General features: G+C 47.2%; 1 protein-coding gene across 7 annotated transcripts in view; it reads right to left on the reverse strand.

Moving 5' to 3' along the window:
• Positions 1–11,923, reverse strand: part of MTMR3 (myotubularin related protein 3) — a 74,674-nt gene extending 62,751 nt beyond the window's left edge. For 5 of the 7 annotated variants that reach the window (XM_066331138.1, XM_066331131.1, XM_066331133.1 and 2 more), the window contains exons 1-2: positions 11,769–11,923; positions 11,121–11,164 (exon numbers count right to left, since the gene is read on the reverse strand). The gene's annotated coding sequence lies outside the window, so the exon portion shown is untranslated. The remainder of the gene's footprint in view (positions 1–11,120; positions 11,165–11,768) is intronic. The other 2 variants (XM_066331134.1, XM_066331136.1) reach the window with 1 other exon arrangement.
• Positions 11,924–16,377: the final 4,454 nt, after the last annotated feature.

The following is a 16,377-nucleotide window of genomic DNA, read 5'->3' on the forward strand; positions in this document are numbered from 1 at the left end:
ATTTCACAAAAACTCACCAGCAGACCAATTCCTAAATGCTGATTTAGCAGTTCCATAAGCCAACCTGAAGAATGAGAAAGGTGTACAAGACAGGCACAGCTGCTTGTTCACTCCAGGCCACATTTACTCCTCTGCTAAGGAAGAACTCACTGGGTAGGTAGGTTCTGAGTGACACACACCTTGGTATTTAAATAACTGAGATCTAGAGATGTAGGACAGAGGTGAACAAGCAGGAGTTAACTCTTCAAACAAATGCAGGTTTTAACAGGATAAATTCTTATCCTATACTTAGAGTTTAAAGGTTACAAAAAGCTCAGTGTTGGAGGAACAGATCAGCACCAGGCAACAAGCTTTTTATAACAAGGCAAAGATGCTCTGAATTCCATGTAGAGGCTGAGCTGTCACTCATCCAGCATGATCTATGGATTCCCAGCTCCACAGGAAGGTTCACACTTTCTCTTTCATATTCTTATACACAATAAACTCTCAGTTTGTCCTTAATCTCTGAGCTATGGTTAAAATCTTATTTTAAAAAATGTTCAAAGTAACCAACTCATGATTTTTAGAGGTCACAGCCTTTCAGGAGTCACTTAACAAGCAGCAGCAGATTCTTCAGACAAGTTTCAAACCATCAAATTTGTTTCAACATGTACAAACTCTGCTAAGTGTTTCAACAACACTCACCAAAGGGTGACCCAGGGGAGATACAATGGCACAACCTGACTAATTGCTATTCAGTCATGGTGCTGGTTGTGTTCACTTTTGCAGGTATGATGGATGCATGGGGTTGTCCTACCAAAATTGGCTTCACATGGCTACACAAGCCCTCTCTGAAGGTATTCCTTCAGCTTTAACTGTTATTTACAAACAGTTAAACAGATCTTAAGAACAGCAACCCCCCACAGGGACCTAAGTTCTTCCTCCTAAGACTTCCAGAGTCAAACAGGAGGTTTGAAGCTCTAGAAAACAGGTGCTGCAACACCAGTTTGAAGTTTACTGCTAATCTATCCATGGAAGCTTAAAAGCTGACCTTTCACAAGCAGCAAAACCCCAGCTGGCTACGCCTGCAAGTGCATGCACCACAAACATGCTCCACAGCCACATCTCCAGACTCCTGAAAATCAAATGGATCAGCAATGAAACCGCCAACACTCATCAGCCCACCTGAAGAGACTGGAGGGTTCTCTGCACCTGCAGAAGTGGCCTTCCAAACCCAGCCTGGAAATTCAGATTAGCTCCAGGAATTCTTTAACTGTCTTGGCAAGAGGCAGCATAAAAACTGTGGAATTGAAGTGAATAAATGAGGTTTTGAGGGGGTTTTGGCATTAGGCCTTTCTTTAAGCTGTAAGCTAAACTAGATTCTCCCTAGCTCACCTGCTCACTTCTTGCACAAAAACCTTCAGCCCTTTCTTGTCCTTTTCAGGATCCAAGTCACTTCAGACCAATTTCTGTGGACAAGGCATGTTTTAATTGACCACTCCTCACCTTCGTGAAGTCACTTTACCTCAATATACATTACTAGACCTGCAGGATATTTATAGAAAAATCATCTCTTAGCTACTACACAGCTTGGTCTGCTGGGATTGACACATGGCAGTAAGGATTGACAATGAGACTAAAAGCTGAACTTTGTTGGAAGAACCAGAGAAAAAACTTAACAGTAGTTAGAAATACTTAGAAATTGAAAGGGGACAAAGTAGATTAAGCCATATTGCAGTCCTGGGGATCTTGAAATATGTTCAAATACATGAGGCTTAGCCCTACTAGATCTCTGCTTTGAATACCAAATCGTTTGGGTCTAGGAGGGAGAAGCATGCTAGAAGCAGGAAAGGATCTGCATCCAGCAAGGGCTGCTCAGGAAATCCCTGCCTCTGTGAGCAGTGGTCCAGCCTCAGGCACCCATATAGTTTAGAAAGCTGGACAATAACTAGAAATACTAATGTTTAGAAAAATAAGCTACAGGGCACAGCAGCTGGTAACTTACTGTTTAGGGAGCTGCCAAGTGCTTCCTCCCCGACCCGAGCAAATCAAGGTGCCTTATGCAAGAGGAAAAGTCTTCATACCTGAGTGCTGAATGGGACCACGGCGGGCTGGGGCATGATGCAACAGCGCCATTAGTTTTAATGGGGCTGCTCTTTGGGCGTGACCCTGCGAGGAGGGGAGCACAACTGGGACCGTACACAAACAGCTTAGTAAAAACCAGGCTGCACAAAGCAAGCAAGAAATAGCTCTTATTGTCTTTGCTACACCAGGTCTTACACTTGTCAAATGAAGCAAAATCCCTTGTCCACAACTCCCCAGGCTGACTCCTCCACCAGACCCACCCAGCTCAGGCATCAGCAGTGGCAGTGATGAATCCAACCACCCTCCACAGGTGAGCAGAGCACCAAGCAGGTTTCCACATTGCTTCCTACTCCGAGCTGATTACAACAGCAGGTTTGACACTGCTGTCTCCTCAGTGAATTGCTCTAGAATTCCCACCCTTAGAGCCTTGTGCTGCTCAGTTACAGCCAGCCCTTCAAGAGTTCACAGGAAGAAGTGCCTGTGCAATGAAAATACTGCAGAGGAGTTGGAATGCCCCAGCAATGGAAAGCTAGACAGCTCTCCAGCCTGCCAGTCAACACTGGAGAAGGAAAGGATAATTTGCCTGGAGTAATGAGCTAAGTATAGAGCCACCACGATTCCAGTGGCCCAATTACCTCTGCAATTCTTCTGATGCCAGTGGAACACCTTGGGAAGGAGCTGGCTGCAGGAGCTGCAGGTACAACCAGGGACTGAAGCTACTGCCCTGATCTTGTGCTTAACAGACCAAATTCTGCAAAAGCAGCACCAAGAGTCAAGACCAACGTTTTCTAACTCACCACAGTCTTTTTGCCATCCTCAGCTCATTACCATATTTCAGCACTTTAGGGAATCCCATTCTATTTTAGAAAACCCCTTGCCCAGTCCTCTCCCCAGGTCAGTGTTTAGCAGTCACCCTCATCAAGTGTCCACATTCAGCCTGTCATTTAAAAGCCAAAATTCCAGTTTGACAAGTGCAAGCCATTTTGGTTCCAGCTTCTAAAGCCTGCAGAACTGAAGGAGGGAAAAGCAACATGACAGTGAGCAGGCATACTGGTACCATTAGACAGCTATACAGGGAGCTACTGGCTTTTGAAATTCACTGTTAATGAATATTTATTATTCGTTTAGGTTAACAAGGGTTTATGTGTATTACTTATACAGCTCTATATCCACTGATGTCCCATGTGGTCACAGACTCCAAAAGAAGGACCCACAATTAGCTGTACCATCAGTTTTCCTGAAAGGAGGTTTCCCTCCAAACCCTCTTGTAATGACTGGAACACCGTAGGATACTGAACACACAGGTACAGTGTCAGTTCATTGAGGCTGGAATCCTGTTTATAATGAATTTGGGATTTTAGAACAGGTATCTGATCTCCTTCCTTACTGCCAAGTCTAACTGACCAGATGCCTTTTCCAGAACACAACCCAGCACAAAATATTAGCCACTTGGCCATGGATCTCCAAAACTGAAAATTTCCATGTGGCTTCTCTGTGCAGCCCCAATTTGCTCATCTGTTATGTCCAGGGATGCTCTGCAGCAGTGAAGTACACTAACCAAACACCTCCAAATCATGTGATACTCATGCTTGAGTCTGAAGGGATTAAGAGATTCCAGCCCAAAGTAAAAGAAAACAAGCAAGCTATTGTATTCTGCATTAGAACACAACTGTGCCTTGACCATAATCCACCAGCCAAACCTACAATGAAAGCTGAGCAGACCTCAAAATATTTACCTTGTTCCATCTTCCTTCTTTCTCCTCGGAGAGTGCACATTTTCCCAAAGTGCAAAAAGGTGCATTCTTTTGGAAGTTACTCAAAGAAAGGTTCAGTGAACATAGACAAAGATGATAATTTAATTATAATGGCTATCCAACCAGAATATAATGCCCTGTTCACAGCAAATTCCTGCTACCAGCAGTGAGAGAAAATTAAGAATCTGAATTCTCAAATGTACTCATGACTAGTATGTTCACCAATCAGTACACAATTAAGCATTCCAGTTCTCTAATTGTAAAGATGAACACTTGTTTGATAAGGATTAGTCATTAATTTGATGAAAAGCTTATCCACTCTCAAAAAAACATGCACAATGTTTAGATGGAAAGAAAAGTTCTGCAGGCAATGGCAGTAAATTTGCAAGTTTACATTAAGTACACTTCACTTGCTTTCAAGCTTCCATTTATTAAAGGAAAATAATCAAAATAATCTAGAAATGCAATCTGCTTAGACATTTTAGTCAGGTTTCTTGGATCAAAAGTTCAACCTGCCTACATTACACTAAGTATTTGTTCTCAGAAGCAAAAAAAAAGAAAAGAAATAAAAGAAAATTCAAATACAACATTTAAAAAAAAAATCAAGGCTATCATGTCAAAACACTTCGAAGAAAGGTGTTTCTACAGTGGTCAACAACCTGGCTGCAGAGAGTTCAGAGAAATGTCCTTACATTAAATTTCAAGCCAAGTCGCTCTCTGAGACGGCAGGTGAGTTTTCCTCTCACCGCCTCTAATTTTGGCTCATCTGTTCTTTGTCAGGACACAGACAAGCATTTGAAAAGCCTGAACTCAGAGACCCACAGATCAGCAGAAGTCAGCTTTAACAGCAGTAATTTTAGATGGAAAAGACACCAAAAGCTGGATGTAGGTAAAACCGAGGACAGATTCCAGCCGCAGCACATCCAGCACTAGGTCTGAAAAGGTCTCCAAGCAAAGGTCTCCAGCCCAACCAGAATGCAGCAAGCAGCACAACTTCCCAGCAGCTCATCTCTCTCTGGGTTAAGTTTCCATGATAGCAATTACACGCCTGCAGATAGCAATGGAACAAGAAGCTTTCCCAGGTACACATTTAGGTCAATTATGGCTCCGAGAGATGAGATCAGACTGCCACAGCCACGGCCTTCCTCCCTGTCCTCATCGACTTGCAAGGAGAACAAGGACAGTCAGGCTGCTGGGGCCCTCCTAACTACTGGATAGGATAACCCAGGGAAATGCTTTCCATCAATTCCAATCCTAGAAATACCAAGGAAACTTCACACCAATTCCACACCTAAAGGCAGCCACTTCCATGAGCAGCTTTGGACTTAAACTCATTTTGAATGGACAGAGTCATGGGACAGAGCTTAATGGTAGATCAGCTGCTAGACTGGATCCCTCTGACATCTCCTGTACAAAACTGAAGCCTCACTTTCAAGAATACCTGAAGTTACTTTACTCAGGTAGCATCTTGTGTAGGATATGGAGGGTATTAAGAATCCACAGCCATAGTTCCACCAGCACAGTTCAAATAAAGTGTTCTTAATCTCTCTGTCCTCAGTCTTTTTGTTACAGTTTTTTTTAACCCATCCTTCACAGCTTCACTCAATTCTTACTACTTTCAACTACTACTCCTAGCAATTGAAAAACCAAAATCAGTATTCTGGTAGTCTACCCTTGACCTAGACAGTGCTAAACTCTACATGACAGGGAAGATACTCAAGGGAAGATCTGATTTTCCATCAGTTTTCTGAAATCCTGCCACCAGCTCTAACAGAAACTCAAAAAAATAAGACTCCTACTTGCCCAGAACAGTCAAACCTCAGAGGAACTGAGGAATCAGACTCCCAGGGCCTGGGAGTCTTATGATGCACACGAGCCCTACATGAAAGGCTGCTCTCAGGGTGAGCTGGGGAGATGCCCTGCAGCGAGTCCTGCCTTGGCTCTGCTCTCCAAGGGCACTCAGGAAGCCAACCAAGTGGATCTTGTCTTCACAGACTCCATGTCAACCTACACAGACAGGATTTCTGTCCTCTCCTGCCTCAGGTGCCTGGCAGCAGCTTCCCCCAGGCACTTCCACAAGCAGAAAAAGCAGCACTGGAGAAAACAAGTCTCAATTTGTCAGGAGTCTGCCCTTTCCTGGTTGATACAGAAGTCAAAACCCTCCTTTTAAGGTACAGGGTACAGGGGAAAAGAAATTATTTTTATTTCTCTGTCCTTCCAGGTAACACCACAGAATTAATGCTTTGATTACAGCCCTAGTTTGCAGTCCCAAACTTGGAGAAGCAAATGAGGCCCACAAAAGGGCAACACAAAACTGTTCTACCAGTGTTTCTATAAATAATGTCTATACCAGTGCACAAATCTCTGGTATTCGAAAGAAAAACTACAAAGACTTAATTATGGCAATGCAGCAGCCTTCCTCCACAAATTCAACCTGAAGTGTACTACCTCCCCCCATAGTGATTACATGTTCCAGAAACTAAACCTCAGAGTACCAGAACAATCCAAAATACTTAGAGACTATTAGACTTGGATATACAAAAGACTTCATCATACAGACAGGCACCCTACAGATTTATTTAATACCACTTTGTTTTCAGAAATCTCAGTTAAAGAAAGATTTATACCATTTTCACTTGTTCTCCCTGATGAAAATCTTTCTTAAAATAGAGTACAAGAGACTTTGGTAGGAGTCTTAGCCATGGGCCTGGTGTGCTCACAGCAAGGGAGAAACACATCCAGGAAGTAAAGTTACTTAGATAATGATGTTCCCTTGAAAAGCAGGAAGCAGAGATCACAGTGGAAAAAGTCTTTTTCAATTTTTATCCCAGAAGAGCTAAACCAAGCAGGACCTGAAAGGTTAAAGCTGGTATATCTACTAGAGACAGGCCCAGTAAAGAGTAACTTCAGTTCTGAAATGAACCCAAGACAAGGTCACTCTGCAGATGATGCAGGAGTTTTTGGAATAAAGTTGTATGGGGGGGAGCACAGAACACACAGCTTGAGATTAACACACACAGGATGGAAGAAGACAGAGAAATACCAAAGTAACAGAATACAAGTCTTTCCCACGTGGATATTCACTGCCTTCTAGGCCATGTTCTGGAAGCTCTGAGCCCCATGGCAGCTCTCCCTGCTGTCCAGTCCCAGAAGTCCAAACATTTGAACGTTCCCTGTTATGCCTCTCTCTCTGAAAACTCCCCCAGTCAGGGGGATGGTCTGCTCTGGCTGCCCTTTGGAAAGGGAACTAACTTCCAGCTCTTCCCAAGTAACCAGGGACTAACACCGAGTTTCTGATTTCATTCCAGCTTCGAGCTAATTCCGCAGCTGACAGGATGGTTGTTCCAAGCTGAGCTCATCCAGCACTAGTTCTAATGCTTCACCAGACACAGAACCATCTCTGAAGCTGACCCCACCAGGCTGTTTGCAGCCTGCAGAATCATCTGGTGAACCACCAAAGCCCCAGGAGCCAGGGACAGCATCAGCTCCATCAGCACCTCGGATGAAGCTCCCTACAGCAGCCCCAGCCTCATCTCTATTGAGGCTTGTCAGCCCATCTCAATGAACGCTGCAAACAACAGCCAGATGTGCTGAGCAAGGCAAAGGACAACTGGCTTTGCTTGTCACCTCCCAGGGCTCCTCCAAGCCTCAGTTTCTTTGATGTTCTGCCCTCCTCTAACTAACACCCAACTGCCAATTGCATTTTGAAGTATTTACAATTCAGTATTTTGGTTCAATTTCTCTTTCATAAGGGGGTTAATACTGCTTAGGATCTGCTTGTGTTATTGAGGACACATTTCATTACTGGCATGAGTGGTCATGTACAACTGCCTGCCCCCAAGCCAGCACACCACTGATGCTTTACAGCTCTTCACTGCATTCCTAATCAAGAGGAAAATAATGGATTTACTACTCCAAAATCAACTTCCACTGGAGTCTTGCACAAGGTATTAATTTTTCAGAAATGGCAATAATTCAATACAGCAGCTTGGATAAGTTTAGTTACAATATCACTGAACAAGGAACATCCAGCTTCAAGTCCTCTGAAATCCTGCTCCCCCAAGGAAGGCCAAGAACACCCTATTTAGGAAGTCCTTTGCAGAGCCTGCTCCCCTCCTTATCAGAGTCTGAAAGAGTTCTAACACCACCATGGCTATTACAATATCATTAGCTGCCTCACTCATGCATACACACACAAATTCCAAACAAACTTCCAGATGGATCTTACCATGGTTACCTTGTTGCAACTATTTTCAGCATTAATACCCATGAGGAGGAACAGTGCCTCTGAAGTATCCAGTTGCCCCCAGGAAGCCCTACACCTCCAGTTACCAGTTTAACCTGCAGCCACACTCAGGTGTCAAAACAACTGCTGTTTTCACACTTCACTGAAGATTCCAAGTCCAAGGAGTTTCAGAAGACAAACCAAAGCCAGGAATCAGCAACTGTGTCTTAAGTGAAGTCTTTACAAACAGTGCTTCCTGCTGGACATCCGTGACTCCAGAAACAGCTTTTCCATTTCTACCAACGCTCCAGAAAGCCACCTGTTTGCCCTCCCTCCTTCCTCCCCAGCTCACTTTGCATGGCTCTGCAGGCCCAAGCCTCACTTCCAGGTGCACACTGGTACTTCCTGAAGGAGAACAGAGCACTCGTGGCTCAGAGCAGCACAACCCGACACCTCGGAACAGACTGAACACCAGAGACGCCACTGCCTGCAACGAGATCACGCTGCATTCATTCCCTGCTACTGCAGGCTGGTTCCTCCCTGTAGCTCTGAGCAGCAGGGAGGGACTGAAGGTCTTCCTTAAGGGATGACACACTACCCCAAGAAAATCTACAGCCAGCTGGGGTCACCTCCTTGACACCACGACCAGAATTATTAAGCAGGTGAGGGCAGGAACAGGTCGGAGCTCCTCAGGCTCCAGTTTATCCTTAGATTTCTGTGGCATCAAGACCATTCTGTCAGTGCTTCTCTACTGCTCAAAGCAAAAGGACAAATTTTGGGCTGTTTTGCTAAAAAGTTCCCTCCAAATAAGGCCAGTTGACACCAAAGGAGGCTGTGGTTTGTGACCTCTGCCCATCCCACAAGCAGCTGACACGTTTGCAAGCCAAAGCACACAGCAATCTTGCACTGCTCAGGGCTAACACATCCAAGGTAGAAGCTGAAAAGCAGCAGGAGCTGAGGGCTCCAGCTCTTTGCTGGGCAGAGGAAACAGTCCCAGTAAAATATTAGTATTTCAAATTCCTGAATTGCCAGTGACTTCACTTCGAGGTCTTCACTTTGTCACTAACTTCACTTTGAGGTCTTTCATGCAACCACTCGGTCATCCTGAAATTCTGAAGCGCCACAAAGAAATACTTGCCTTTTAACAATCCAGTTATTCACAAGAACTACAGCACAGAGTCTTAAGCATATCCCTAAAGTCTTCCTGACAGCACTGGGAAGTTACAGCACCAATATCTAGAAGAGGACTGAAGTTACAAGACATGAAGCTCATTTCTCAGAGTTTAAAACCCACATGGGATCTCACAAGCAGATCTTTATACCACCAGCTACTCAGGCTGGAGACAAATGCAGAACAGTTGCATGTTATTTCTGGGACAATTCAGTATCTAACAGGTTATTTGGAGAGAAACATGACATTACTTTCATTCAGCCAGTGAAAGCTACTATGAAACACATGCATGTTTAAGTATCTGGACATTTCATTATGGTTCACAGGATCTGACAAGCACTAATTTGGCTGTTTGGAGTCACCTGCTCTGAAGACACCACCAATATCAACTGGAAGAGTCCTATCCTGTTGTATCCAGTTACAATTCCCAGTCGGAAGCCACCAGAGCAGGAACAGCCTTCACAGCCCTTTCAGCTGTGCAGGTGAAAAGATCTCCAACTCCACGCTGGATGCCAACCCAGTTCCTCCACAGACACAATTCCTCTTCCTGTCCCATCAGACTTGCCAGGCTCCTGCCCATTGACTCCAGCAGCCCAAAGATCCCCTTCTCCTTAAGTTACTCCTTTTTTCCAGGTTACTTGCCAGCAAAGCACTGCACAGCCACGTTCCTCCTACTCCTGCAAGCTGACAACATACTTCTCTCCATCATCCTAGCTTGCACGTAGGTGGAATGAGATCTGAGATAAAATATTGTATCCTCTATTTCAGAAGCCTGGGCAGGCTCCATTTCTGTCTCCTCCAGCTGCAGATGGCCATTTTAATGGAAAATAAAGAAATAAAGTGAGAGCTTATCAAGTTGACCTATTGCACTCCTGTGGTATCATTTGTGGGTTGCATGGCTTGTTCCTTGAGCAGATTAACATTGATATTTTAGTAATTGCTAGTGCAGAGAGTTCATGCAATAGCTATTAACAGTACCCCAGACAGGCACCTATAGCACTGCCAGTGAGAGAGAACTCAGCTTTGCTCTCAATTTATCATTCCTACAACCTGAAGTGGGCCAAGAGCACCTTTCAGTGCAAGCACCCAGAAAAACACCACTGTTGGTGCACCTTTTCCCTTCCCCAAGCTCCAAAGCAGGCACAGAACCACTTGTCACTGAAGCATTTCAGAACCTCATGCCCCGCCTTTACTTATCTGCACAAAGTTTCAACACTTACAGCGCAGCATTTCCTGTGCTAGGAAAGAAAGCACCACTTCTATCTCCCAAACCCACTGTAATCAGTAACAGCTGAAGCAAAGCAGGTATCAGATGTCAGCCTCCTCCTCTCCAGTTTACAAGCACTCCTTCATAAAACCTCCTTCATCTCCACAAAAAAAAAGTTCATTTCCAAATACCACATGCTCTAGTAGCAGACAAAAGGCATCTCAGTTCTTTATCTGAAGCTCAGAGCATGACAGGTACTACAACAAACCTGTCATAGCTCCTTCCATCACGCTGCCAACTTTTCCCAGTAGACTCACCTTTATAATATAAATAATATAAATATGCCTTTATATTCACCAGAAAGCCAAGCTGCGCTTCCACTCAGCACTACCTGACATGATTCACTAGCCAAGTTCTTGTCTTCTAAAAGAAAGCCTTATTGCACATGGCTACATCACACAAGAAAACAAACAGGTGAAGCACACAGAAAAGTGCCTATAAGACCTGAAGTCTGCAAGAGTTACAAGCTCACACCCAACCTTCCCACAGCAAGGGAAGTGTGCACAGAAAGAAAAGAAATCAGTTTCCTGTACAGAGTTGTGAAGAAACACTGATCAAAAAATATTCTCTAAAAGAGCAAGAGCAGGAGCAACTTCAATGCACAAACTTAACTCCATGTTGGGGGGGCAAAGCACTTACCAGAGAAGGGCAACATCTGCTCATATCCCAGCGAAAGAACGGGACTGTTAAAAGGAACACGGGGAAGAGGCGCAATTAAAGCCCCAAAACCATATAAATAAAAAGCCTTAACAAGTCCCACTTATAAAAGGAATGGGAATTTCGGCCGCCCGCACAAGGGCGGCTGAACACTGCTGACACCGCAGCCCCAGCGGCCGGAGCAGCCGAGCACGGGCCGGCGGCTGCCAGCGGCACGGGGCGATCTCCGGCCGGCCTCAGCGGGGACCGGCCACCCCGCGGGCCGGGCAGGAGGGCGGCAGCGGCGGGCGAGGCCCTCGCGGCACGGGCCGTACGAGCCGCCGTGCCCCGGGGGAGGCACCGTGCCCCGGCCGCCCGACCCCGCAGCGCAGGGCCCGGCATCGCCGCCCGCCCGGGAACAAGAGGCCGCCGCGGCGCCGGGCCGCCTTCTCCTCCTCCCGCCGGCCGAGCCGAGCGGAGCGAAGCGGAGCGGGACCGAGGGCGCCGCGCCGGCCCCTCCGCCGCCCCTCTCCCGCAGCCGAGGGGGCGTGTGCGGCCCTCAGTGACAGCGCGGCCGCGCTCCGCCAGGCCCCAGCGCGGCGGGCCGGCCCTCCCCGCCACGGGACGAGGGGCACCCCGGCGGGTCCTTACCGCTGGGCAGGGCATGGCGCGGAGCCCCCGCCCGTGCCGGGGCGCGGCGTCCTGCCGGGGCCGGGGTCGCTGCGGGCTCGGGGCCGCCGTCGCCGCCTCACGGACACAACAACATGGCGGCCGCCGGGCCTCCTCCCTCCTCCCCCCGCGGGGCGGGGCCGGGCGCGCGCCGCTCCCGCCCTCAGGGGAGGGGAGGGGAGGGGAGGGGAGGGGAGGGGAGGGGAGCAGGGGGCGGCCCCGGCCCGCGCTGTGGGACCGCCGATCGCGGAACCGGGGGATCAATCACGGAACCGTGGTGGCACGAAATCACGGCGTCACCAAGGTTGTTAGATCATCTGCTGGTTTAAGATCATCTACTGGTTTAAGATCGTCTCTCCCAACCGTCAGCCCGGCAGCACCACCGTAACCCCTAAACCACCACACCACATCCCTCAGCGACAGATGCAGACGCCTCTTGAGCGCCCCGAGGGAGGGTGACACCGCCACCTCCCTGAGCAGCCCCTTTCCAAGGTCTGACCGCCGGGATGGTTTGTTTTTCCTGATCTGTACCGTGGCGGCCCCGCTCCCCTCAGCGCTCGCCGTGCCCTCGGGGGGCGGCTGCCATACCTCGGCCCCTCCGAGGATGAAAGGCAGGGCCAGCAGGGATGAGTAAGGCACTGAGCATCCCCCTGGGGAGGAGACACTGCGGGAGCCGGGCCTGCCCAGTCTGGAGAAGGGAAAACTCACAGGGGATCTCATCAATCCGTGCAAATATCTTCAAGCGGTGTCAGGGAAGAGTACCAGGCTTTTCAGTGGTGGCCAGAGACAGAACGAGGAGCAATGACCATAAGCTAAAACACAAGAAGTTCTGCTTCAACATGAGGAAGAGCTATCCATCGAGCAGAGCACTGGATGGACCAGCTGCCCAGGGAGGGCATGGAGACTCCCTCTCTGAAATAATCCAAACCCTGGACATATTCCTGTGTCACCTACTCAAGGTAAACATCTCCAGGGGGTTGGACTGGGTATCTCCAGAGGTCCCTCCCAGTCCCAGCTATGCTGTGTGTCTGTGATTCTGTGAAGACAACTCATCCCTTCCCCATTATCCCCCTGTGAGGTCCCTAAGCCTGGCACTGGCTGAGCGAGGCTGTGGAACACGCAGGGTCTCAGCAGAGGTTTGGCAGCCACCTTGGCCAGTCTGTGAGTCAGGTAACAGTGGAAGTGTGTGCTGAGGGGGGCTGAGGTGTTTGTTCCCACACTTCACAGCGTGCACTGCCATCCATCCTCCTCAGGATCCTCAAAAAGCCCTGGAGAAACAGCCTGTTCCACTGTAACCTGAGGTCAGCTCAGCTGGTCAGAGCATGGTGCATTGAACAAGGCTGTGGGTTCAATCCCTGTGAGGTCCATACATTTAATGCTTGGACTTGGTGATCCTCGTGGGTCCCTTTGAAATCAGAATATTTTGTGATCTACAGAAGCCATTCTGGTGCACAAGGTCTCGTGGCCGAGGTTCCCTGCGTTGCTTTGGTGACATTCAGCTCAGCTGTAGGAACATGTGTGGCCCCACGCCGCCGGGCCACGCGCTGTCCAAGGCACCCTGCGCAGCCCGCGGCTCCTAAAGCATGAGGTCATGGGGAGCTGGGAGCCAGCCCCAGGCAGGACTGCCAACAAACACATGGAAACTGAGAGACAAGTGATAAAGCAAAAGGCCTGTGAGCTGTTAGGCTACAGAAAACGCAGGAAAGCTGGAGAGTGGCAGCAGTGTTGGAGGTGGCAGGAATGTTGCTGGCTCCAAAATGAAGCTCTGCCTAAGCCTTGTGCAATGGAGCGCCTTTCCAGCAGCAAGATTTATATCTGGGTTTTGTTGCAACTGTGATGGATCATTAATGTTTTATTTTTATACATATCTTTAATTTACAATACCGTATGTAGGTCAGGTTGTACTTTTGCAGGAGATTTCCACCTGCTCCTTATGTTCGCCTTGATCTGAAATGAAATGCTTACAAGTAGCTATAGAATGCACTCCTAAATTATCCACAGGACTCTCCCTCTGAGTCCAAGGCTAGTCATTGTAACAGATGGACCTCAGTCTGTCATTAGGTCATGTCTAAGCTGGAAGGAGCATAAGTGTTCAGAGGGAACAATGCAAAATACAGAAGCCTGTGCCTTCACACTCAGATATGAGCCACCCAGTGAGCTGTGTTCTGGTTTGGCTCCCTTGGTCAGGGACAGCAAACATTTGAAAGAAGTTAATCAGCCCCTCTGAAGGGTTTTTTTCCAACAACAAGCCATCATCTGAATGCAAATGTGATCTAAATGTCAATATGTACTTTCAGAGGAGCTTTGGAAGAAATACAGGTAACTGAACGAAAAACAGCATTCTTGGCCTGTTTACACTCAAAAGGAATGAAAATATGTAGAGCCAGTAGAGCTGTAGCTGAAAAGGATGTGTGTTGACAGCATCAGCAAGCAAAATATGAATTTTGAGAAGTCCCTGTTAAATGTTGCCTTTTGCAGTGTGCCTGGAGGGAGATCAAATGTGACCTACTTTGGGAAGCTGGATCCTGGAGACCTGGGGCTCCTGCACAGCAGAACCTGCTGGGTGCTCCTTCTGGTCCTTAAAGAGAGGGAAATCCTGCAGTGCCATCCCTGTGACAGGAAAAGCTGGCACTTCCAGCTGCTTGTTATATTTATATATTTTATCTTTACCAATCTGGTCACACACAGTGGATGGAGACATTCTGTGTCTTATGTCCCAAACCTCTCTGTATCTTGTGTTCCAGTCTATTTTTTAATACATGGCACTGTGTTAAATGACTTTTGCTTCTATTTCCCATGATGATCAGGGCAAAGGATGAGAATTTTTTTTTTATGGAAATGGAAATTACTGGACCCAAAGGGAGAACAAGGCCTGTGAGAACCTGACACACAGCTCAGGGAACGAGGTGTTCCCAAACCCAGAGTCCTGAAGGACCTGGAGTGTATCCTCACTCATCCAGTACAGGGGGGTTAATTTGGGAGGTGGAGGGTGGTAATGAATTATGGAGGAACTCCTGAAGCACTGGCTGGTTTTAAGCAGGAGGAAGTAAAGCAATCCAGCTGTTTAGACACCTGTTAGTGTGACCTCAAGAGCATTAAAAGATTAAAATACAAAATAAAAAGGAAAAAGTTGGGGACAGACAAGTAAGTTAAAAAATGTGAAATAAAAATGTGATGTGTCTTTACACATACACATACATAAAGATTGATTGCTTTTAACTAAGATTATCTAAGAATATACCCTTGCTAATTGTTTCCTAGACATGGCTATATAATAGATGTGCTAAGTTATTTAGTAAATTAATGGAAAGCAGCTCCATTAAAAAAGATAGCTAGGTGGAAAAGGTAGGGAAGTCACCTCAAACATACACCAGCTGTGGCTGCACCAAGGAAATTTGTGGGCTTACAAAGGGAAGAGTGGGTAGAAAGTGCTTGGATTCCCATGTTCCCCCCAGGCAGCCTCACCTCCCTGGATCCCAGGACCACAGCCTGGCCATTGTGTGCTTTTGCTCTTGCCCAATATTTTTCAGACAGGCCTTGGAACAAAGGGTAGGAGGGAGCTGATGGTATTTGCTGATGGCACGAAGCTGGGAGGCACTGGCCGTGCAGCAGGAGTAGCTGTATCGCTGGAAGCACTGGATAACATGGAGTGCTGGCACACTGGAAATGGGATGAAATTTAATAGTGGAAAGTACAAGGTCATGCCCTTGGGAATTGCTAACAAGAATCTCTGCTGCAAGCTGGGAGCTCATCAGTTGGAAATGACAGAAGAAGGGAAAAATCTGGGTGTATTTGTTGATCTCGAGATGACAACAAACTCCCAGTCTGAAGCAGATCTGATAAAAAGCACATATCCATGGAGGTATTTCCAGGAGGATGGGAATGTTAATGCCATTATCAAGCCTCTGCTGCAACTTTCTCTGGAATCATGCATGCAACTCTGATCACTTTTAATCAGGGGACACAAACTTAAAATGTGACTGGAAAATAATTATAGGCTAATCCTGATTTTTTTTTTTCTTATACAAGGATCTCAAAATAATTTGTTTAGCCAGAAAACCTGAATGCTGAGAAAAGATAGTTGTTCTTTGTGAAACTTAGGGAGTAAACACAGCAGTAAACACATCTCCCTTAAGAGCAAGGGTGATGTTCCTGTAGAGAAAACAAGTATCCGATGGCCATGAGAAGTCTGGGCTGAAACATGAGAACACCAGAGCTCAGGTCCCGAGGCTCTGGGTCATCCTTCCCAGAGCTGCTGTCCTCTGATGCCGTTGACACCAACAGCTGACCCTAAAAGCCCAACGGGTCCTTTCCAAACCACTCTTACCATTTGAGGCACAGCCTCTGAGTTACCAACTGGCCTCTTACGGAAAGAAAAGAGGTGCCTGGTGTGGAAAGATACAACCCAAATGTCACTTGAGTGTTAAAATCTGCACATGGAGGTGGTGAGGTTAGAGCATCCTGTCCTGGGTCACCCCACCCTGGTCCCTCAGATCACCTTTCCAGGGGCTGCTGTCATGCCCATCCTGTGCAGGAGCTGCAGTCCTGGAGTCATCCCCACCTGCAACAGGGAGAAACAGCAAAACCAAAG

The sequence above is a fragment of the Sylvia atricapilla genome, chromosome 17 (genome assembly GCF_009819655.1).
Source record: "Sylvia atricapilla isolate bSylAtr1 chromosome 17, bSylAtr1.pri, whole genome shotgun sequence".
Taxonomy (NCBI): Eukaryota; Metazoa; Chordata; class Aves; order Passeriformes; family Sylviidae; genus Sylvia; species Sylvia atricapilla.